A 25,078-nucleotide genomic window follows, 5' to 3' on the forward strand; every position below is an offset into this window, starting at 1 on the left:
CTGTGAGGGGGCCCTGAGGATTCTCGGGGTCCATTTTGAGACCTCCGGCTCAGCGACGCTAAACTGGAACATGCGTATCGCAGTGTTACAGAGGAAGCTAGCAATGTGGAATGCTAGGTATTTGTCTTTTGTGGGCAAAGTCCTGGTCCTAAAGGTGGATGTGTTGCCGTCTCTTTTGTATTTGGCGTACATCTACCCATTGCCGGCTTGTCTGAGGAGGCTTCTAGTGAGGCTTGTGTTTCAGTTCATGTGGAGTGGCAGGTGCGAGTGGGTCGCCAGGGCACGCATGATCTGTCCCATCGGGGAGGGAGGTAGGGGGGTACCACATTTCCCTCTCAAGCTGGACACAATTTTTGTTTCTTTCTTGTTAACGGAGCTTGCTCAGCCAGTGATACACCCGTCCGGTTACCTCCTGCGGGTGTTCTTCTCGTATCAGGCGAGAAGCGTAATGGTGTGGTCTAACACGGGTCCTCGGGCGGAACAGCTGCCGTGGCACTTTGGTCATGCGGCCAAGTGGCTGCGTGCGCACCCTGAGGTTGAAGTTGCCCGAGTAGGTTTAGATCACAGGCACCTGTACGAGGAGGTCAGAAAGGCAGGGAGTCCGCGCCTGTAGTGGGCATCTCGGAAGTGGTCTGGGAGGGAGTGCAGGCGCGGGGTCTGGACAACATGCTCAAGGACCTGAATTGGTTGAGTCTCCATAAGTGCTTGCCGGTACGTTCCATCATGTACCGGTATAGTTTGGTGCAATCCCCCACCTGTCCAAGATCCTCTTGTGGCAGGGAGGAGACTGTGCGCCATGTCTTTTGGGACTGTGCCTTTGCCGGAGTAGTATGGGCTAGGGCACGGGTGTTGTTAGGTTTGGTAAGGGGGGATTTTGTATTGACGTGGGCCAGGTTAGAGAGAGGTGTAGGGAGAGCGAGAGGGATGGATAGGGACAGGTTTCTGCTCTGGCTTCTCATGAGTCTCTTTAAACGGGGGCTGTGGGAAGCCAGGCAGAACATGGTGAAGACAGGGAGAGATTGGGGGGTGGAAGGGATAGTGAGGAGGGTGGAAGGAGATTTGAGGGGGAGGATGAAGAGGGAGGAGAGGAAGTGGGGGCAGCATGCTGCTCGGGAGAGGTGGAAGGGGGTTTAGGGCTGGGTGTCATTTAGATTTGTAAGGGGATAGATTAGGGACGGGGAGATAGGGAAAGGTATTTTGTAGGGTGACTGGGAGGGAAGATGCTCCCCTGAGGTTTTGTTTGGGGTTTATGTTTAGTTAAATTAGTTTAATTAAAATACCATTATTTGAGTATGTATGAAAATTATGAGTTGTAAAGAATGAATGGTATTGAAGATAATAAATCATTTTTATATAAAAAAAATAGGGCTGTTATAGGTTTTCACGTTTCTTGTTTTGTTAGTTTGTTCATGTGTAGTCTTTAATAAAGAACCATGAATAGAAACCACGCTGCATTTTGGTCCGCCTCTCCTTCAAGTCAAGAAAACCGTTACAGCTAGGGAGAGTGAGACAACCCACTGGTTGAATTGATGTTGTTTCCACGACATTTCAATGAAACTATGATGATCCAATGCGTCTCAGTGGGAAGCTCCTACATGAGACACAGGGAGGGTAAAGAGAGGAGAGGATAAAACAAAGGGGAAAGAGGGATCTAGTTAGATCACATTAGTCACTCATTAATGAAGAGGTGACGCTGGGTATGCCAGCAATCCTGCAGATTGTGGAGGAATGGGTGGCTGACCTGCCGCTGCAACACAACAGGCAACACACAACAGCAGCAACAAGTGTGGATGTCAGCAAAGACACTCAGAACAGTGTGATTTAGGAGGGATCTGAATGCAACCAGGTATCTTGAATGATGGTAAAGGTTGTTTTTCTTACAGCAAAAGCTCCATGGGACCATGCTTCCTGTTGCACAGAAGTTCTTAGGGATAATTGGCATAGTCATTATTAGAGCTCAGTGAGTCATTGTTTCCAGCATGTTATCCCCTAAACTAAGTCAGGCCCTAAGCTAAAGCCTGCTCAGGATAGCAGCTTCACAGGTCATCCTGCAGTGTGACCTACCTGAATGATAACCTCCTCCTTTGACTGTTCCAGGACGCCATGCTTCAGTATCTCAGACTTGGATAAAACCTGTAGAGCAACACAATATAAGAACATTAAATACAGTGGAAATAGAATAAACTAGATGTGTGTAGATGTCACATGAAATATAGTGCTGGTTAAATGTGATGTGGCAGGAGGCTGAGGAGAGATTCACCTTAACGGCATAAGTCTACTCCTTCGACCTGTCCTTTACTTTAAAGATAGGCCCAAAAGGAGCCTTTAGCTATGAAGCCCAGGATCTGAATGTCATGGAGAGAAAGAGATTCAAATGTTGCAATATTATGACATGTTAGTATCATAACAGGTAGGTTACACATCTTTCTTTCTATTTTTTACATCAGACAGACCATCACATCATTTATTCCCCCCATATAGAAGTAATACATGTGATTTATCTGTTGTTTCCCTATCAATTGATGAGTTCATTAGATCTGCTAAAAACATTGATAACATCTGTGGTCCACGTGCTCAATGCAAATTAAGGAGGACTACCTGGAAATTGTCTTGCCCAGGGAATTTAGGGTGTGGGAACTCAGGCAGAAAGATAGAGATGAAGCCAGGGAGAGTCCACTTCATGACAGGCTTCTGAGGACTGTCTCCTGGGAGGAGGAGGGCCTCAGGGATTGGGGCTCCACTGCCGAGCACCATGCACTGTGTTGCCAGACCAGGTGGGCCAAGGTGGCGAATTCCGTCAGCAAAGGATATTTCCATATTGGAGACAAGGCCATGCCAGGCTTGATAGCGTCGTTTCTCTTGGCTTGGCGCCTGTCTCTACATTGAGGACAGTGGCTTTCTAATTAGTGATGGCTCTAATTATACATTTTGCTGTGTGCAGCAAGTAATTACAATTAAATGTCAAACATCACAAGGTTACTTACTGGCATATGCCAGACTAGAATCATGCAGGAGTAAATCAGCATTGGATAGAGGAGATACTGTATCATATGAAACCGAAAATGTGCCAACATGCCAAATAAACAAACGAATATTGAAGACATTCATTAATGATATTTTCATGTAGATGATCTGAGTCCAGTCTGTTTGAATTGCTTTTAGTACATTTTACTCTAGGCACAATAACAAGAGAAGTTCACAGCAGCCACAGTGAGCAACTCCCCCGTCCCTTTTAATAGAACTCCCCACAGACCAGTAGTTTCCTTGCATTAAAAACAGCTCAGTGCACTCATAACATACTGGCCAGTTCCATGTGCCTCTGAAATTTCATTGTAAGACTTACTTTAAATTGTATTTAAAAACACATTTTTCTGTTTACGTACATTTCATTAATCTGTTTATTATATTATTCGAATACATATACATACATTTAAAACCGTTCAAATATATAGGCGCTCATCACCTGTTTCTATTCGCTGCACGCAGAGACGTACATGTATCCATATGTCAATATTGTTGCGAGCCTCCTATATAAATGTATACCTTATGTAGATCAGAACGTAGATTAATTAGTAGGCTAAAGCAGTATACTGCGCAAACTGTCTAAAAATGTGATAACTTCATATAGGTGTAGGCTACGTCTGAAGATATCTTACCTTTTACTTGAGTCGCTGCCCATCACATTATTTGGTAAACCTCGATCAACCCCACATGACTATTTTCTATTATCTTTTACACTGCAGTGTAAAACATCGAGTGCACGTTGCTGACCCGCCATGACCGAGCGGCGCGCGGGGTTTGATCATCATCTGTAGCAACGAATGACAACAGAACGCGAAGTTCCGCTCCAGTTGAGCCTGTCATATGAATGATCACTGGAAATAACAGCTAAAACCAAAACTCCACATTTCTGTTACACAATTACGAAATCAATTATAAGTTGACGGTGTAGTGAACTTGAGCACATACATGACACATTCAGCTATAAGAGACATTAGAACATTATATTGACAAACATAGTTACATGCATGGTGATAAGAAAACGCGTTAAAGAAACAACTCACTTCATTGAGCTATAATAAATGTTTCTTGAAATATTTAGACAGAAATAATTGACATCTTGCACTTCAAGGAAGATGTAATTCAATAACAAACTAAGGTATTGGTACAGCTGTAATTTAAAAGAATTAACATGGTTATAAAAATCTCGGAAATACTTTGATTAATTAAAAAGAGCTGTAGTGTTAAAATTACGGAGACAAGCTGCAACAACATTACTTTTGCAGAGCCTATCAAAGCTGTAAGTGCCATCAAATATAAAACAAGGACATATATTTGCTGCTTGGTTGTGATATGATATATTGCACAGATATGCTGAGGAACAACAGTGTAAAACAGAAGTCGACTATGGCATACAGTGGGGCAAAAAAGTATTTAGTCAGCCACCAATTGTGCAAGTTCTCCCACTTAAAAAGACGAGAGAGGCCTGTAATTTTCATCATAGGTACACTTCAACTATGACATATGAATGAGACAGAGGAGCCTCTTAAAGAAGAAGTTACAGGTCTGTGAGAGCCAGAAATCTTGCTTGTTTGTAGGTGACCAAATACTTATTTTCCACCATAATTTGCAAATAAAATTCAAGAATAATCCTACAATGTGATTTTCTGGATTTTGTTCCTAATTTTGTCTGTCATAGTTGAAGTGTACCTATGATGAAAATTACAGGCCTCTAATAATTTTAAGTGGGAGAACTTGCACAATTGGTGGCTGACTAAATACTTTTTTGCCCCACTGTATATAGGACATATGAATGAAGTCAACTATACATAGTTCTATATTGTAACATAAAAATAGCTTTAGGCAGCGATTGGCATTTTGGCGGCTTGGAACATCATGATGGTAGAAGTGCCATTTTTGCCATCTAACTGCTACTGTAGGGCATGGATGTTTTGGTAATTGGAGGGGCCAGCGTCCTGTGCAGTACGGAGTAGGATTAAGTTTCCCCTACATGCTGACCCTGGGTCAGTTTTACAATTGTCCCAATAATGGGTCAAGGGGGAGGAGAGGTTGATCCTAGATTTGTTTCTAGGGGGGAACTTTGACCTGCAGCGGTTGGGTTAGTTATAAGCGGGACAGGGTTCAGTGCAGTACCTGTGCTACCAGGGCTTTCCTGCTGTCCCTCTTCACAGCCATGGAAAAGTCCAGCCAGGTCCACGTGTTGTTGTGGTACTCCAGACAAGGCAGAACCAGGTTCAGATCCTTCCAGTCAACACTGCTTTTCTCTCTCTATGGTGGGACACAATACATAATGAAACTACATTGACTGGGAGTTAAAAAGTACAACCGTTGTTCATATAATTCTGATGAGAAAATTGGATTCAATACTCATGCCTTCATGACATGTCTGTGTGTGTTCATTGATCTCCTGTTTAATATTACATAATAATATATGAATATTACATTTTCATTATAATTTATTAAACATTCACTCAAATCAGCTATGAAAAAGGATTGAAACCCCATGGTTGATAATACCAAGCATTATGCAATCTGGAAGGCAAGATAATGCTGTCATTGGACAATAACGATTATTTTGCAAATCCCTGAAGACATGAAATTGAAAATCTGAGATGGATTAGAAATTACATCCATGTCACAAACAAGCTAACAGTGTGATATGGTTTACATATACAAAACAGACAAAACACACTGCAGATGTTGAGGTATTTATTTTCAGTCTGAGAACAAAACATGTGACCTGATGCCATCACTCTGTCTCTAATAATGGCTGAATGAGATTAAACATCTCCCTTCGAGGGGAATGTTTATTTATAAACTCACTGACATGTATATGGAATCAATAACTGTCTGGAATCATAGTATTGAGTACAGTTGTACTTTAGCTAGTTCCAAAATCCTGGAAAATCTGGGAATTGCCTGATATCCTAGTTGGACGATCCCTTGAATCAGGAGGGAATGCGCAGGAAATCATCCAACTGGGATTTCTGGAAATTACTGGAATTTTGCTGCTCTTGACTTTAGCACATGGTGATACCTACCTTGTAGCTGACACAGAGGAGGACCTGGGGGATCTTGATGTAGATGAAGGAGTTATTCATGGCTGCTCTCTCCATCTTGTCGACGTCATCAACGGGATGCTAGACAGGGAAATAAGACATACTTCAGTTTCAATACGGTATGAAAAACCTAAGGCCGTGTCTGAAATGGCACCCTAATCCTCATCATAGTGCACTTCTTTTGACCAGGGTCCATAGAGCTCTGGTGAAAAGTAGGGCACAATATAGGGTATAGGATGCCATATCTGAAGCAGCATAACTTTAGCGAGAAAGTTGTGAAGTACTTGTGAAACAACAAGCCAATTCCACCAGCAGATGTAGCTAGTTGGCAAAGTAGCAGGGACACAACTTTCACTGGGGTCATGTCCCCCCCACATTCTGAAATTGCATTAACAAGCGGACGCCTCCGAGTGGTCGAGTAGATTGTTTATCAGACTGGATAATTACTTACACTTAGAAATGTCCTTGATTTTGAAAGAAAATTTAAACAAAAATTGTCCATTAAAATAAAACTGATCAGAAATACAGTGTAGACATAGTCATTTACAACATTGACAATTGTCGCTGGAAACGGCTGATATTTAATGGAACATCTACATACGCATAGAGGACCATTATCAGCAATCATCAGTCCTGTGTTTCAATGGCACATTGTGTTAGCTAATCCAAGTTGATAATTTTAACAGGCTAATTGATTATTACAAAACCCTTTTGCAATCATGTTAGCACAGCTGAAAACTGTTGTTCTGATTAAAGTAGCAATAAAACTGGCCTTCTTTAGACTAGTTGAGTATCTGGAGCATCAGGATTTGTGGGTTCGATTACAGGCTCAAAATGGCCAGGAGCAAATAACTTTTCTGAAACTCGTCATTTAATTCTTGATCTGAGAAATGAAGGCTATTCCATGCGAGAAATTGCCATGAAACTGAAGAGCTCATACAACGCTGTGTACTACTCTCTTCACAGAACAGCACAAACGGGCTCTGACCAGAAGAGAAAGAGTGGGAGGCCCCAGTGCACAACTGAGCAAGAGGGCAAGTACATTCGAGTGTCTAGTTTGTAAAACAGATGCTTCACAAGTCCTCAACTGGCAGCTTCATTAAACGGTAGCCGCAAAACACCAGTCTCAACGTCAACAGTGAAGAGGCGACTAGGGGATGCTGGCCTTCTAAGCAGAGTTGCAAAGAAAAAGCCATCTCTCAGACTGGCCAATAAAAAAAGAAAAAAAAAGAACAGACACTGGACAGAGGAACTCTGCATAGAAGGCCAGAATCCCGGAGTCGCCTCGTCACTGTTAACGTTGAGACTGGTGTTTTGCGGCTACCGTTTAATGAAGCTGCCAGTTGAGGACTTGGGGGGCATCTGTTTGTCAAACCACACACTCTAATGTACTTGTCCTCTTGCTCAGTTGTGCACTGGGGCCTCACTCTTTCTATTCTGTTTTTTTTAAAGTACTTTTCTTTCAAAATCAAGGACATTTCTAAGTGACCCCAAACTTCTGAACGTATGCATGCATTAATTATGTCCCCCCCACTTCTAAAACCAAAGTTGCGCCCCTGCAATGTAGTACAGAAGTATGAACATTTGGGGAATCATAAACACAAAGATGAATTGATTGCTCATATCTCATTTAAAATAAAAGATACCTCAACATCCTTTCGGAAGGACCTCCTGACCCCTGAGGTGCGGTTCAAGCCTTGGGTGACCCCCATGGTGTCCTCTGAGAGCTGCCTTGGCTTGGTGACAGGCATGCCTGAGATACAATTTACAATAAAAATAAAATAACTTAGAACAGACGTGTCAAACACGAACCATGACACATTTCTAACCAGCCCACGCAATGATTTGGGACGTCAATTCATTTTGGCCCGCTTCCATACAGCACGCAATGCTTTGCACTACACGTCACTGCCAACGTGCCTCACCTCCAACTGCAGTGCATTGCCACATACACCACTCTAACCAGATCCACACACGAGGCATAAACCAGGCAATGCACTGTATCATATCGTCACTAATGGCACTGACCGAATCTTCTACCAGACCGAAAGTTTATATGTGTTAAATGTCCATGCCAAGTTTCGGTTCCGAAGGGTCATTGCTGTAGACTACGGAAACTGACATCTTGGTTGTCAAAAAGTTAAAATATAAAAGGATTGACAAGCGGGTATACATTAGCACTAAGAACAATAGGACACACAAAGGAGTATAAAATTACTCAACAGTTGACTGATCTACTTTAAGAAATTACAGCACGTCACGCGTGCATCCGTGAATTCAAAGTCAATTGCGCTGCTTTCGTGTGTTCGGACTACAGCGTAGGGAAAGTGTACTAACATGCATAGTGTGACCACATTTAAAATACCCAAATACGGGACAACAGGATAATTTTGTGGGACAGTGTAGCCTACATTAATACATAAAAATGGCAGCATATGCATTTAGATCTTCTTGAATTACTGTTTCGTGAGTACCTTCTGCCTAGAGGCGCGTTGTTGAGTTGGTCGCACGATCATTTTTTTCTAACATTTAGCTAACCATCCTAAAAATGTCAAGAAATGACATAGTGTTGTTGGTATAATAGTAACATACTATGCGATTATATTTGATTTGGTTATGTAGTATACTAATGATTCATTATGTGATCTTTCAAGACATTGCTTCATCTTTGATCTAACTTTACTAAACGAGCACCATTGTGAGACGTGGCAGAGCAACGCACCAAGTGTGGATGTGAGTTCAAGAAAAAGACAGCAGCAGCACCACCACGGCCTCTGAACGACTACCACTCTAGAGTCCACACCCTACACTCCCGTACTTTCCAAAATGGCACCCTATGCCCTTTATTGTGCACTACTTTTGATCAGGGCCTATAGTGCACAATTTAGGGAACAGGGTGCCATGTGGGATGCATCCTCTCACACAGCCCTTAAGGTCACACTAGACCCAGGCTTTTAATAGACACCAGGGGTGATGCAGCAACTACCTATAGAATACCACACAAGAATTGGCAGACAATGGAAAGTAATATTGGTTGGGTGGAGACAGGTGTGGATTTCAGGCTGGTCAACATGTAGCGGATGGATGGAGACTTGAGGGCAAGTGAACGTATTATATAGTAAAGCTTAACTGTTGCACATCAATAACTGGTAAGTAAGCCTTGTCCGAGTCAGAATGGCCCATTGGGCAGGAACCCAGCTTCTGTAGCTTGATGTACAAGTACACGCCCTGGACAGGATGCTAGCAGGTAGAGGCAATACATACCAGTAGTGACCATTCGGGACTTCCTCATCAGCAACTTCCTCCTCCTCCACGTTCCTTCCTGGGAAAAAGAATCCCATCATCCTTTTGAAGAACGGGTACATGAGCTGGATGGTGAGAGGACCCACATTCACCTGGTGACACAAACACATTACAACAGAGAAACACGTTTAACTGTATGCTCCCAATGCTTTCATAATTAAATGTTATGATCATGTTACGACATCTTCAATGTTATGACCACATACATACCTTGTGACATCTCTAATGTTATGATCACATGCTTCCTCCTCACCTCAAAGTGCTCCTTGACTGAGATACCTCCCACTGGGGGGCGGACCTTACTGAAGATGCGCAGGGCAAACTGATGGCCAGAATGACACGGGATCTGAGGACGCAACACCACCTAGGAGACAGGTTTCATGAAGTTAAGTCACAGAGGTTGCATCCCAAATGGCACCGAAAGTAGTGCACTATATAGGGAATATGGGAATAGGGAATAATAACTTGAATAATGCCATGCTCCTAACCTCTGACTCATGAAGCAACCCCAAAATATGTTTCCTGTAATATAGGAAACCAAATCAAATTCAGATTATTTTGTAAAGATAATACAATGAATCTGAACATGTGTCCTCCTAAATTTCCCGTATGAGCAGGAAAAAAATCTGCAAAACAAACATGACTCATACAACGATGCAAGGCATGGTACCATACAGCACTCAGATGACGGTGCAAATGCAACGAGGGGCACACAATAAGACGAAGAACTGTGGATCTGGGCATTCTGGTGACCCAGTCACATGATGGACATGCAATGCTGAATAACAAAGCTTGAGTCCCAAATGGCACCATATTCCATTAATAGAGCACTACTATTGGCCAGGACCCAGGTCAAAAGTAGTGCACTAGATAGGGAATAGGGTGCCATTTGGGAGACAACCATAATATTCTGAGTGGGATTTCCTTGATGCTGACTGGATGATGAACAGTATGGTGTCAACAACAGTGACATGAACTCCCAGTTACTGTACCAGCACCATACATAACCTCACGTGCTGCACAGGGGAAAGTTAACAAGTAGAGTTAACAACACAAGCAAACACTGCATTAGAGTTATTTGTGAGCACTACATATTGGGTGCAGCATGGCCTGGAATCATTGGATCAGTAACAGCAGGAGATTAAAACTTGTAACAAAATATTGAAAAAACTAAACAAAAAGGCTTGCCCTATCAGAGATCCCTTTTAGAGGACATATTTGTAAGCTTCACAGGTTCATAGCTCATGTTGTAAAAATGTATCCAAAACCATACACGGATTGAGCTGCAGACTGCCGTTACCAAAGAAAAGGTCAGATTAGCACTATTTCCTGACTTTGTATGCAGCGTTGGGGAGCAGGTTGTTCATGGTGAACCAGCTCAGTTCCAGGAGATGTTCTGCTGTGTCGTCTGACTAGTTCAGTTGTGGGAGGAGACCGTTTAACAGATGTTTAGCGTCAACATCAGGACCCGCATTCATAAAGCGTCTCAGAGTAGGAGTACTAATCTAGGATCAGGTACCCCCTGTCTATATCATCTCATTCATTACTATCTAGAAGGCAAAACCGATCCTAATTTCAGCACTACTAATCTGAGACTTTTGGTGAATATAGGCCCAGCTCTCTTGCCGAAGCACAGCATGAAAAGAGTTAGGGTCATCTCCTTGTAAGGACAGAGCAGTGTCCTCCCTGCCCCATGCCCACACAACTTGCTGTACATGAACCTCTGCAGCTCCAGCTCAGCAATGCCCAGCTGTCCATCCTCCTCAGTGAGACACCAGTGGGCCTGGGCAAAGCAGATCTCTGTCCTGCGAACCACACTCACGTCCTCCGGGGGCTTATTGGCCCTCTGCAGCTGGAAGTCTTTAAAACATCTGGGAGCAGAGCGAGACATACAGAGAGGAACACAGGAGACGTGAGTGTGGTTGGCAGAACTTCCCATGGTTGGCTGAGTAGGTTCCTAGTCCTTGAAATGATGGTGTGTGTGTGGCGGTGTTGGGCTAACCTGATGAGGATGTTGAGCTCCTCACTCTTCATCTGCATGTCAGTCTTCTCCTGGTTGAGCTGGTTCTGCAGCCTCACGTTGATCTCTGACAGCTCATCTCCTCTCAGCTCCTCAGGCTGGGCCTGAGGGAGGTCGTACACACTCACCAAGTAGATATTTCAGAGTTTAGGGATTCATAACTCAGGGATGTGTTTATTCCCACTCTAGATTATAATTGAATAAAGTAAACTAGATCAAATACAATTGTATCGTCCCTCCCATCGGAATTACCTTCAACTTTCACCTCACAAGTAACAGTGCTGAAATCAGCCATTGCCTCCACACACAGGGCCTATGAGAAGAGTGTGAGTCAGTCTGTTCAATGGCTCACCCTGATATTGGAGTAGATCTGTTTCTCCAGGAGTCTGATCTGGGCCACGTGCTGCCTGACAGCCTCCTGCAGGTATAGAACGCTGCTGCGCTGCTCCTCTGGGTTACTGGAGATCTCCAGCTGGAAACGCATTTGCTGCTTCTTCTCACTGTGCTCCTGAGGACAGAGCCCACACACAACATGGTTAGAGGATAGGACAGGAGGCATCCCAAATGGCACCTTATTTAAAGCCCTGGTCAAAGGTCATGCACTACAAAGAGAATATCATGCCATTTGGGACGCAAAGGGACTTGTAAAGTTAAGAGATTCAGCTATCTGTCACATTCTGACCATCATTCGGGTGTGTTTTCCTTGTTTTAGTGTTGGTCAGGATGTGAGCTGGGTAGGCATTCTATGTTGTGTGTCTGGTTTGTCTATTTCTATGTTTGGCCTGATATGGTTCTCAATCAGAGGCAGGTGTTAGTCATTGTCTCTGATTGGGAACCATATTTAGGTAGCCTGTTTTGTGTTGAGTTTTGTGGGTGATTGTTCCTGTCTCTGTGTTTGTTGCACCAGATAGGGCTGTTTCGGGTTTTTTCACATTTCTTGTTTTGTAGATTGTTTATTGTTCATCTTTATTAAAGATGTTTACAAGTAACCACGCTGCGTTTTGGTCCGCCTCTTTCCCCAGAAGAAAACCGTTACACTATCATACAGTAAGGGGTGAATCCAAAGTTCGACTCAAGTAAAAATTTCACTTAGTCTCCCATTGACCTCAATGCATGAGTGAAAATTTGACTTAAGTGGGAGTTAGGATTCGCCCCTTACACAGTTGCAAATGCTATAGGACAAAACACTGCCTAGTCAGATGTTGACATCTCGTTACCTTGCGTTTGGGCTCAACGTGCAGCAGTAGGTTGTTGACGATGTCCAGGATCATAGCATACTGAACAGGGTTGGTGGAGATCTCCAGGTCATGGTGAATGAGGGTGAAGGTGTCCACAGCCCCGGATGGTATCTTTCCTCCCACTCTACTAAGTCAAAGTGCTCACAAGCTTCCAGGTGACGCTTCCTGTGCTCCTCAATGTTTTTCAGACGCACCACACACAACCAAGGAAAAGACACATGGTCAAAGCTATGACAACACCCTGAATCTGAAAGACTAACTGCACAAATACGCTCTCTGTATTGGACCTAATACAGAAATACTCTGTCATGTAACTTGGACTTGAGCCTGAATGTAAGCCGTCATGAGCCATATGCAACACATATGCTCAATGCTACATTCAATGCTACAGATGATAATTTATGGTAGTTCCTGTTAAAGTGGCAATATAACTTTTTGGGCAACCTGACCAAATTTATATAGAAATGTGAGTCAGATCTGTTCTACGTGCCCTTTGCTTCCCCTTTCTTAAGTTCTGTTTTTGCGTTTTACTTTTTTCATTTTATATTTTATTTTTACAGCTGACAATTCAACATTTTTGGTTATGGAAAATATATTTCACAGTGGTTCAGATGTTACAATGATTCTCAACACTATACTTGCTTTGTCGCAAACTGAAACTCGGCAAACTATTAGAATTTTCGAAACCAGGAAATGGCGGAGCGATTTCTGCATAGTGCATCTTTCAGAGCCTGTTAATAATGGTTTCACTGGCCCACCTCAAGCCACAGCTGCCACTCCTCCTGCTCAGAGGGGTTGGGCTCCATGGTGGCAAAGTACTGCATGCTGTCCAGCAGACAGGTCCAGGTGGTCTTCTGCTTGAGGGTGTCGCTGTACCAGGCCGGGTGGTGCTCACACTGCAGCACCTGGGCCTTGGCAGCAGACAACAGCAGTCAGCCAGCTGTCTCTGTGCCATGCAACATCATCTACAGACAGACAGCAGAGCAGGATTATAACCCTGGAGACTGGAGTGTCACATGCTAAATAAAATCCTAGATTGGCAGAACATTTTATATTAGAATGTTGCTAAAAAATAGAACAAGTTCTGTTTTCAGCATCGCTAAGGATACGAAATGATTTCTGGGGCATTAAAAGTGTGATTGGCCCACTGCTCTTTACAATCTTAATCTGATTTGCCATGAACCTAAAGTCCCAGACTAGTTGTACCTGACAGTTGACCAGCTCAATGAACCAGTTGCGGTTGTAGACGTCATCTGTCTGGCAGGCAGCGATGCCACACAGCTGATCACTCACACCAGAGTCCTCCTTTGAGAACACCACAAACGTATCACTCTCTGCAATTAGCTTTTGCTGCATGGATGTCCCTGCAGAGAGAGGAAGGAAGGGTGGAAGAAACAGAGGTAGTAACTTATCACATTGAAAGACCATTCATATGGCCTGGCTGGTCTAACAGTAATGCTGCAGCATCTGGCATACATATCTAGTGTTGACATATGTACCAAAGGCCGGTTTCGAACCTCTCTCTTTATTTGGCCACTGTCATCCTCTCACCATCTGTTCAATAAAATCTGAAAATCCCTTAAAAGAAAATCACATGAAAGACCATTCATTCACAAGGAATTAGGCTGCACTTCTGTTACTCCAGGGGAAACATCCTACCTTCGTACGGGCTCTTCTCAGGGCGGCTGGTGCTGGGCATGGTTGGGGTGGAGGGGGCTGTGCTGTGGCCGCCAGAGTAGTTGGACAAAGAGCGCTTGAGCTTCTTGGCAGCTTGCAGTGTAGCGTCTATCCTCAGGCCCTTCAGAGCCTCCGTGGAGAGGTTCCTCTTGAGAACAGCTGCCTTCTTGTAGCTGTCGTACAGACCGACCGCTATGTTCCTGTTAGTGGCGGTCCAGAAGGCTCGCAGGTCAACCAGGCACAGCTTGTGGGTGTACGGGGCATTCACCTCATCTTTTGGGTTCACCTCCTGCCACAATGAGAAACACCATTTATACACTTCACATTTTTACAAGAGATCTAGCTATGCCTTTTGATTGGAGAACTACAAATGAAGGGTTGAGACACAGAACAAATATAATTAATTTAAAGCTACTGTGTTTGTGTACCAACTGGCACCCCAATGTCCCTGGTCAAAAGTAGTGAACGACATAGGGAATGGCGCCGGTAACTGAAGGAGGACAGGCCGAGAAAGTGGGTCTTCTTCACCTGGGCGTTGATCTGGTGGTTGGCCGTCTCGTCCCAGGCGGACGCCATGAGGTGCACCGTCATCAGGGACAGCTCTGAAACCATCTGGGTCACGTTCCACTCTGAGATCAGCCTCATCACCGTGCCCGCTGAGAGGACAGACAGACGACGTGCACAGACACACTCACGAGTTAGACCAACAGGTAGGCTGTTCAACAACTCAGTCTCAAATAATACCCAATTCCAAATATAGTGCACTACTTTAGTAGGGCACTAATGTATATGGGAAGATGTAATAAAACATTGGGCCTAAAAACATTGTGTGAGCGTATAAATAGAGTGTGGCATTACTATGCCTGTGTTGTGCCAGCTCTTTTTACCCTGTGGGATGAGTCTCTGAGCCCCTCTGGTGAAGACGTGGCCTTTGCTGCACTGCACCTGGATGCCCCTCTACTGAGCGAAGAAGGCCCAGTAATGAAGAAGGCCCAGTGCCTTTTACTGAGGAGTGGCTTCCATCTGCCCACTCTACCACTCAGGCCTGATTGGTGGAGTGTTGCAGAGATGGTTGTCCATCTGGAAGGTTCTCTCATCTCCACAAAGGAACTCTGGAGCTCTTTCAGAGTGACCATTGGGTTTTTGGTCACCGCCCTGACCAAGGCCCTTCTCTCAGTTTGGCCGGGTGGCCAGCTCTAGGAAGAGTCTTGGGGGTTCCAAACTTCTTCCATTTAAGAATGATGAAGGCCACTGTGTTCTTGGGGAACTTAAGTGCTGCAGAAATGTTTTGTTACCCTTCCCCAAATTTGTGCCTTAACACAATCCTGTCTCGGAGCTCTACGGACAATTCCTTCGACCTCATGGTTTGTTTTTTGCTCTGACATGCACTGTCAACTGTGGGACCTTATATAGGACAGGTGTGTGGCTTTCCAAACCACGTTCAATCAGGTGGACTCCAATCAAAGTGAGGGGGTCTGAATACTTTCCAAATGCACTGTATGTGATCGTCCGGAGTGTGTCTATTGCCAACTGTTGTAAATACAAGTGTTGATCTCAAAAAACGAGGATCGCGTTTCATTGAAACACTTGACTCACATTTGAAATCGCAGTAGAACTTGAGTGGTGGCATGTTCCTGTGGATGGTTACATCTCCCCATGGCTGGCCAAGTGGCAGCATCTGCCACAAACAGGTAACGAGGATAGTCCCGGATTCTCACTGGCACAGGGGGAAAAATAATTTAGTATAAAGATAATATTATCAATATTAATATAAGCAATGGTCAAATGTAGTGCACTATAAAAAGGTAATTGGGTTCCATTTGGGACACAATCCCATCACTCACCCAAGAAGGCAGTGAGGTTGAACTTGATTGCCCGGCACCACGAGGGGGAGCCCGTCTCTGGGGAAGGGGCTGACTCCATCGATGTCCCTCAGCTGCTCGCGGACGCGCTCCGGCCTGTGGAGGGACTGGTCGGCCAGGGCCACCAGCTCCAGGTCAGAAGAGACTTCCTCATGGGCGTGTTGAAGTAGAGGCGACGGGAGCGCTGGATGTGATCTCTATGCGCAGGCAGCAGTTCTCTGTGCTGCTTCGGTAGGTCAGTCACTTTCTTGTCCAGCAGCTGGAGCCTCTTGGAGCTCTGCTTGCTCTCGTCCTTCATCAGCTCGTAGTTGTCCCTCAGCTTGATCTCAAACACGTCATCCAGGAAGACGAAGGAGAACTGTCTGATCTTGAAGACCAGATCTGGGGGCAGACGCTGGAGGCCTGGGGTCTGGCTGGGGCTGATGTGCAGGGACTTGAGCCACTTCTGAATGCTGATGAACTTGTCAAAGGAGTTGGAGAAGTTGTACTGGTAGGGGAACTCCACAGCCAGGCAGAGGCAGGTGAACACCCAGACACGGTTGTATCAGGTGAAGAGGAAGGGAAAGAGGTGGCGTTGGTCCATGGCCTGATTAGGGTGCGTCTGGACCTCCAAGCCCTTGAAGGAGAATATGTTGTTGCCGTCGAAGTTGAGAAACATGTGGGGCGAGCGGACGTTCATGGAGCCGGAGTGAGTGGAGGGGGACAGGGTGTCTGTGTGCAGCAGAAGGTAGTTGTGCTCCGTTACCTAGGCTGTGAAGCGGGTTCTGCCCAGTTCTACACACAGACAGGTCCTTGACCCTGCTGTGGGCTGTAGAAGTCTTAGTAGATCCAGTCTCTGGTGGATCTGCTAAACTCTCCCTTTCCTCTGTCAGGCCTAGAGAGTCACACAGAGTATCCCAGCAACCCTGGCTCTCTGTCACGTGGTGATACATAAACATGTGGTCTGATGGCGTCCACTGCAGTGCCAGCTCCTCTTGACACTGGACCTGCACAAGGGAAGAGAACGATGTATGCAAACTTATCTGAATAACACTGTCAATCAAGAAGAAGGAATAGGACTGATAAGCCTGATGGACTGATAGTAGGATGAGTAACTGTAAGCTACCTCCACGTTCCCGGTGGTGACGTGGTAGCAGACGGCCAGGATGGAGACGCTGAGGATAGGGTTGGGGGGTTTGGGCTGAGGGACAGCAGGGCTCAATGGTCTGTGAGAGCCTTCACCACAGACACGCACACACCTGGACAGACACCGTGGAGCTTTCTGCCGAGTCTTGGGCCTTCACTGTGTCCACCCACAAAGACACAGCTCCTAGTACAACACAGGAGCCAATTACCATACTCAATGTAGGCCTAGTCAGAGATGGATATTAAAAGGTCCATCCAAAATGCACCTTATTTCTTATATCCCTCAAACTCAACTCTGGACTGGAAGCCACTGCATTTTTTCCAATGTTCCCCTCTAAATCAGAGCAATTTAGAACTTGGACACCAGGTGCAGAAAACCTGCAGGCTCCGGACTTCGTACGGTAAGTGTTGAGTACCCCTGCCCTATATAATGCACTAATTTTGACCAGGGGCCATAGGGTTGTGGTCAAAAGTAGTGAACTATATAGGGGATAGGGTGCCATTTTGGATGCAAACCCTAAACAGCACTTCCCATTTAACTTACCTGCTACATTGGAGAGTGTGAACACGTTGACATCCTCCAGGTTACACTCAATCTTAAAATAAAAGGCGCCATGACTGGGGGAGGTTGTCCCATCAACAAGGACAGGTACAGGCACCACATCTGTCTGCTCTGAGGCCTCCAGCAGCTGTCCAGGTTACAGAGGGACAGTAGGTGGGACAGGCACAGGGCACAGGTCTCTTGACACATCCAGCTGTAGGCCCCTCACACTCTCAGAATGGCTACTGGACTCACTCTGGGGCTTGTTGAAGCTCCCCTGGGGTGACAGAGACAACAAAGATAACAACAATGGCTGGTGTAGTATTGGTCAAATACTTAATCAGGGCTGTGATCATCAGGTCAATAGAGGAAAAGAAGGGTGTTTTTAGAGCGGGGGTGTCAAACTCATTCTATGGAGAGCCTAGTGTCTGGGGGTTTTAGGTTTTTCCTTTCGATGAAGACCTAGACAACCAGGTGAGGAGAGTTCCTTACTATTAGTGACCTTATTTCATCAATCAAGTATAAGGGAGAAGTGAAAACCCGCAGACACCCGGCAATCTGTGGAATGAGTTTGACCCGTGGTTTAGAGGTCAACTTCAACGATTTATGAATAGATGGCAATTTCAGATAAGTAGGAATTCCTGTCACCTAATTTTGGTGTTCTTCATCACATCATTGGAACCCAGCTGAAACCTTTGGTAGTAGTGAGTGAGTAACCCTAAATAGTTATATGCCTGCAGTGTAAGGGAGTCGAGGATGAGGGCTCCCCCCCACACGTGTTTGCCAGGGACATAGAGGTGGCGGTGAACATTCTGGAAATTGAGTCTCTCTGCGTTTGTGCTGATGTCCAGGAAGTGCTGCATCTCTACATTATACATGACATATTCAGATCTACTGAAGATCACAGGTCACATTACTACACTTTGGTATGCAACTCTAACTCTACTCACTATGTGTAGGTGTGTGATGATTCTGTGATGTAAAAGGATATTGCATTTGATTACCATATATAGAGGAATAAAGTAATTGTAGTTCATGTGTTACAGAATGGTAAAAAGCTGACTGTGCCTTACAAAAACACTTCTGATGACTTATCTAATCTATCAGGGCTGGGTATGTTTGGAAAGGGTTGATTCAACAGCTCCAGCACCATGGCTTCCTGAAACCACTGCAATGTTGAAAGCAGAATGAACTGAAGAAAAACACCCACTGCTGTTCATTAGCATTCCTGTCATTCCTCTCCAGGCAAGACTAAACTTTGTGTTCCCACAACATATTCTTGACCTTCAATGCAACGGGAGTATATTTTGACCATGCCTTGTGCAAGTGTGTGTTGTGCTGTACCTGTGCTGACTGAGATGAAGCCCAGGGCGAAGGGAGGAGTGTCTCCCAGACACATTGACATTGGACACTGAGGAGCTGATCATCACTGGGATGTCCAGGTGAGGGAAGTTCCTGTAGGGCGGGAGGGTATGCAAATACTCTACTGGACTACACACCACAGTATACCACCAGAAACAACAGAAACATGAGGATGCAGACAGGAGATTATTAGAATGTTAATCAATATCAAAAAGAAGCAAAGTTAGTAATGTATGTTTTTGGATATTGTCTTTACATCCGTTTCAAGCAATCAACTGGTGTGCTTGACATTCTCCAGTCTGGTTTATCAGTTGAAAATGCTCCTACCTCTTTCTATGAGCTGTTTTCCGATGAATAAGCTGTTCCCATGGAAACAGGTCTAGCCAATGGGAGAACTCCCGGTGACGGTAGTGGATGATGCAGGTGTTGACTGTGACTGGCCCTGAAATGTCCACTGATGTCACCTGGGGACATGAGTGGGAGATAAGCAGGAGACTTCAGAACAAACTTATTTCTTACGAGAGATCAAATGTCAAACATATTTGCAAAAAGCTATGTCGATGCAATGCAACTATGAAAACTAGTAACCATATCAATCAAATCCACACCACTCACTTGCAAGACAGTCCTGAGGGTGTTAAGGTAAAGGATTCTCTGTCTGCTCTGGGAGAAGCCCATCTGATGATACACAAACAAAGAATGGATATTTTCCCACCCTCCCAGACCCTCTCATCCCCTCCTCTATGGCTACATCCAAAATGGCAACCTATTCCCTATGTAGTGCACTATGTAGGAAATAGATTGCCATTTGTGACACACTTCTTTCTGGTGCCAAGCTCTCCACTCACCCTCTAGAAGTAGCTCCAGGCTGCTCTGAGGGAAGCTCATCTCAGGGGTGAAGCTCCTGAGCGACAGCTGCTCGTCCTCAAGTCCAATGATTCAGATATAGTCAAAGGATGAAGAAAATGGAATAACAGAAACACAGACCAACACATAAAATATAATTCATACTAACTCCATGTCCTATGACTCACCGTCTGTGTCTTTGTGGTGGTTTGACATACATCTGTGCTATGTTTTCGCCGTAAAACATTTTAGAAATCTGACTCGCTGGGTAGGTGAACAAGGTGTTTATCTTTCATTTGAGCTATTGGACTTGTTAATGTGTGGAGGTTAAATATTTCTAAGAATATTTTTGCATTCTGTGCGCCACTTTTTGAGTTGAGGGGGTGGGGGGGGTGCCCTTGGGGAACGTGTAGCGTGAACAAGTTAAGGGAATTAACTGGAATGATCACTTGTCCTATACAGACGTGGAAGCTGATTGTCAGGTTTTTCAATCCACAATCCAGACTACAATTAATGGTTTCCTAAAGAAAATCAAATCCAAACCTGGCCAAAAGAGCACTCTTCCTTGGCTAAATGGAGAAATCTGGACATTGATGAAAGAACGAGATTATGCTCGAAAAATAGCCATAAGATCCAAATTAGAGCATGACAGACGTAGGTTTACCATGTTGAGAAATAAGGTGATGAAAGAAATCAGACAGGCCAAGGCAAACCTTTTTATTAACATAATTGGTGAAGCAAAGGGAACATCTAAACTGATCTGGGAGAATCTAAAAAAGTTAACAGGGAAAGACCATAGTAACACTGCAAAAAGACTAGAAATCATGGTGAATAACAATCTAACACAGGATGCAGTCGAAAACGCAATAGCCTTCAATTCCTACTTTATTGACCCTGTCAGGGTACTGACACAGAACCCCTCCACTGGTTTCTTGGGCTCAGTGCTAGTAAATTATGCTCAACCTGTCTTCATCATAAGGGAGGTTTCTGAGTCAAAGGTGAACAAGGTGATTAGCTTACTAAAGAACTCTAAAGCCAAAGATGTGTTTGGGCTGGACTCTACTTTTCTTAAAAACTACAAAGAGTCACTCATTGGCCCCATTACTAAGGTCACCAACACATCTATTGGTCTCGGGGTGTTTCCAAGGGTATGGAAGTCAGCCATAATAACGGCCATCTTTAAATCAGGCGACCCTACAGGCCCATTAGTATACTACCTGTGGTGTCAAAGGTTGTTGAAAAGTATGTAGCAGAACAACTGATTGCCCACCTCAACAACAGCCCCTTCACATTACACTCCATGCAGTTTGGCTTCAGAGCGAAACACTCCACAGAAACGGCCAACTGCTTTCTTCTGGAAAATGTGAAGTCCAAGATGGACAAAGGGGGCATTGTTGGGGCTGTGTTTCTGGACCTAAGGAAGGCTTTTGATACTGTTAACCATGAGATTCTCATCACAAATTTGTCCAAGTTCAACTTTTCCCTTGATGCCTTGAGATGGATGAAATCATACCATGAAGGCAGAACTCAGTGTGTCAGACTGAGAAATGAGCTGTCGCCCACTCTGAGCTATGATGTGGGCGTGCCCCAAGGGTCAATACTGGGGCTCCTCCTGGTCAGCCTGTACATTAATGATGATCTGCCTTCTGTCTGTACTGGGTCTGAAGTTCAAATGTATGCAGATGATACAGTGATATATGTGCATGAAAGAGCAAACAACAAGCTGCAAAAGAACTCACTGCTGTAATGGTCCAGGTTACAAAGTGGCTCAGTGACTCATGTTGGCATCTCAATGTGAAAAAAACTGTTTGCATGTTCTTCACAAAGAGGGCAACAGATGCTACTGAGCCATATGTCTATGTGTCAGGGGTGAAGCTCCAGGTGGTATCTGATTTTAAGTACCTTGGCATCATACTTGATTCCAACCTCTCTTTTAAAAAGCATGTGAAAAAGGTAATTAAAATAACCAAATTCAACCTAGTTATTTTCCAATTTATACGAAATTGTTTGACTACAGAGGTAGCAAAACTGTACTTCAAATGTATGATACTCCCCCACTTAACATACTGCTTGACTAGTTGGGCCCAAGCTTGCTGTACATTCAGTCTGTCTATAAACAGGCTCTCAAAGTGCTTGATAGGAAGACCAATAGCCTTTATCACTGTTACATCCTCAGAAAGCATGAGCTCCTGAGTTGGGAAAATCTTTTGCAACACACAGTCGCATGTCTTGTATTCAAGATCCTAAATGGCCTGGCTCCCCCTCCACTCAGTATTTTTGTTAAACAGAAAACCCAAACATATGGCAGCAGATCCACAAGGTCTGCCATGAGAGGTGACTGTATAGTTCCCTTAAGGAAAAGCACCTTTAGTAAATCCGTTTTCTCTGTGAGAGCTTCCCATGTCTGGAATACACTGCCATCAGACACACATAACTGCACCACATATCACACTTCCACAAAATGCTTGAAGACATGGCTAAAGGTAAATCAGATTTGTGAACATGGTCCCTAGCTGTGTGTTGCCGCTTTCCATGTTGTCTTTTGTCTGTAGCTTGTGAGGTGTGGAAACACTTAGTTGCTTTTATGAATTTTGTCTTGCTGCTTTTTGTTCTATGTTGCTATGTCTTTATGCTACGTCTTGCTTGTCATATGTTGCTCTGTCTGTATGCTATGTCTTGCTTGTCCTATGTTGCTATTGTCTATATTGTAATTGTTTTTAATAACCTTCCCAGGGATTGCGGTTGAAAATTAGCCGGCTGGCTAAAACCGGCACTTTTACTGCAACGTTGGTTAATGTGCACTGTCCCTGTAAATAAAAATAAACTCAACAAACTCAATAAGAGTTCAAAGTTCATACCATTCGCAACCAAAGCTCACACTGATGTTGGCTTTGTTCTGTAGTTATTATCTGAACCATTTTGATATCGGACCGTCGTCCTCACATCCTCGGAACAGGAGGTTATATTGTCATCAAGGCTTTATATAGTGGAGCGAGAAGGGTGTGTCTGAAAAGTTTTATAACCCATGACTATTCACAGGGACGGGCCACTGATTGAGCAGAGCCCTAACCTTATGAAAACCCAATTCTCACATTTTAGAAGTTAAAATCACATTTCATCCCATCACGAATAATTTCATATTCAAACATTTAAATTGAACAACAATTCCATGTGAATCCGATAACTCTGATGTGTAGACTTTCCACTGTAGAGTTTGTCATCTTATCATTGATGAGAATGTCTCAGATGACAACCGAACTGACATCATATTCATTAAGTACCACCGCATATGTTCAATTGGTCAGATTACCAGAATATAGTTCATTTCCCCCCACCTTCTGATGTTCCCAGAATCTATATGTTAACCAAGGGGTTTGCAAATGTAACATCAGTAGGGTAGAGAGAGGAAAAAGGGGGGGGGGGGGGGGGAGAGGTATTTATGACTGTCATAAACCTACCCCCAGGCCAACGTCATGACACCAGTCATAAAGACATTATACATGGGTCAGTTATCATCAGCATCCCAAATGGCACCCTATTTCCTATATAGTGCACTTCTTTTGATATGGGTCCTGGTCAAAAGGACTGTACTACATAGGGAATAGAGTGTAATTTTGGGATGCTCCCATCATTATTGTGCCACCTATCAGCCACGACTAATCTTGTCTCTCACTTCTCCATCAACAGAGCTGTGTGCATTTGTTTGCCTGTCATATTGAGTTCCATCAAAGGAGAAGCTGGCACTTGTGTTAGTGCACAAAGACAGGACATTGTTTACCCAACTCATATAACAAAGCTTCAGCAGTTCAGTTGTAACTGTGGGACATCTCCATTGTTCAAGTCACATGAATAGTGATTTTCAGAGGTAGCAAGAATCAGGTATTCCAAATGAAAGATATGCATAGATACTTTCAGAAAAGGGCACAGCTGCAGTATTTGATGAAATGGCAAGAGTTGTTTTGGCAACAGAAAGAAGCATATCTGACAGGAATGTTGTGTAAGTGTACTTCCCCCGTGTAAGGCATGTCTTCTTACCTGAAGAGTAGGACAGACAGTATCAGGAGCAGAAGTACTAGTAAGACAATGAGCAGGAGATACATTCTGTCCTTATGTTGCGCCCTCTGTCACACACAACCTGTGGTCATGCGGCTGGTTCCTTTGATTTCCATGCCACACTGTGGTTAATTAATAGACAGCTTTACTCCTCTTTGAAGCCCGGAGACATCGAGCTTAATGTCACGTTATGTCTTGTTAGCTAAAGATTTAAATGCCTGCAAGACACTATTCAAGAGCAATTAAATAGCATATGCCAGTTAACGTTGGCATGTCTAGTCTGTAAAATCGGATGACTAAATTACACTTTGCTAGCTCTAGGGCCAGACTCTGGTAAGCTAACGTTTGCTAACTGGCTTCAGTACCTGTCACAAAAAAGTTTGAAGGAAACGATAACGTTAGCAAGTTGGCTAAGAAAGATGGAATGCTAGGAATTGTTCGCCGTTTCTAGTAGCTAACTATACTCACATCACTAACAGTAGTCAGTTACTAGCTAACTAACGTTAGTTGGCTAGGTAAATAGCCTCGTAACATTAGCTAGCTACCACGTCAATTGAAACCAATGTTGGCAAACTTGGTAATTAGGGGGCTAGCTAACAAGTATTATCCCCTTTCAGCTTGTCGAAAATCTGAATGTGTCAAATGTTCTCATCCCGCCCGGAGGGTTCTTATCTTCATTACATTTTCAGTGGCAAAGCAGCATCAGCATCATCTTCTAGGTGTGTTGTCTACACTGTAAACAGAGGCGCGATGAGGAAAAAAAAAGAAAAAGTAAACGGTCCACTAATTTGTAACCCGGAGTATGAAACGCCTCACACTCAACCCACCTTTCACCAAGCCACATTGCACTTAATCTTTTTCAATCAGTGAACAATTATTTACTATGCTTCTCCCTTTATTATGCAGCATAACCACTCAAGAACAGCTAGTTTAAAAATGAACCAGACACTTTCTTATTCAGTGTCATTCAT

General features: G+C 44.2%; 1 pseudogene; it reads right to left on the reverse strand.

Moving 5' to 3' along the window:
• Positions 1 to 22,237, reverse strand: part of LOC135553411 (bridge-like lipid transfer protein family member 2) — a 32,073-nt pseudogene extending 9,836 nt beyond the window's left edge.
• Between the last annotated feature and the right edge of the window lie 2,841 nt (positions 22,238 to 25,078).

Source organism: Oncorhynchus masou, chromosome 13 (genome assembly GCF_036934945.1).
Source record: "Oncorhynchus masou masou isolate Uvic2021 chromosome 13, UVic_Omas_1.1, whole genome shotgun sequence".
NCBI lineage: Eukaryota > Metazoa > Chordata > Actinopteri > Salmoniformes > Salmonidae > Oncorhynchus > Oncorhynchus masou.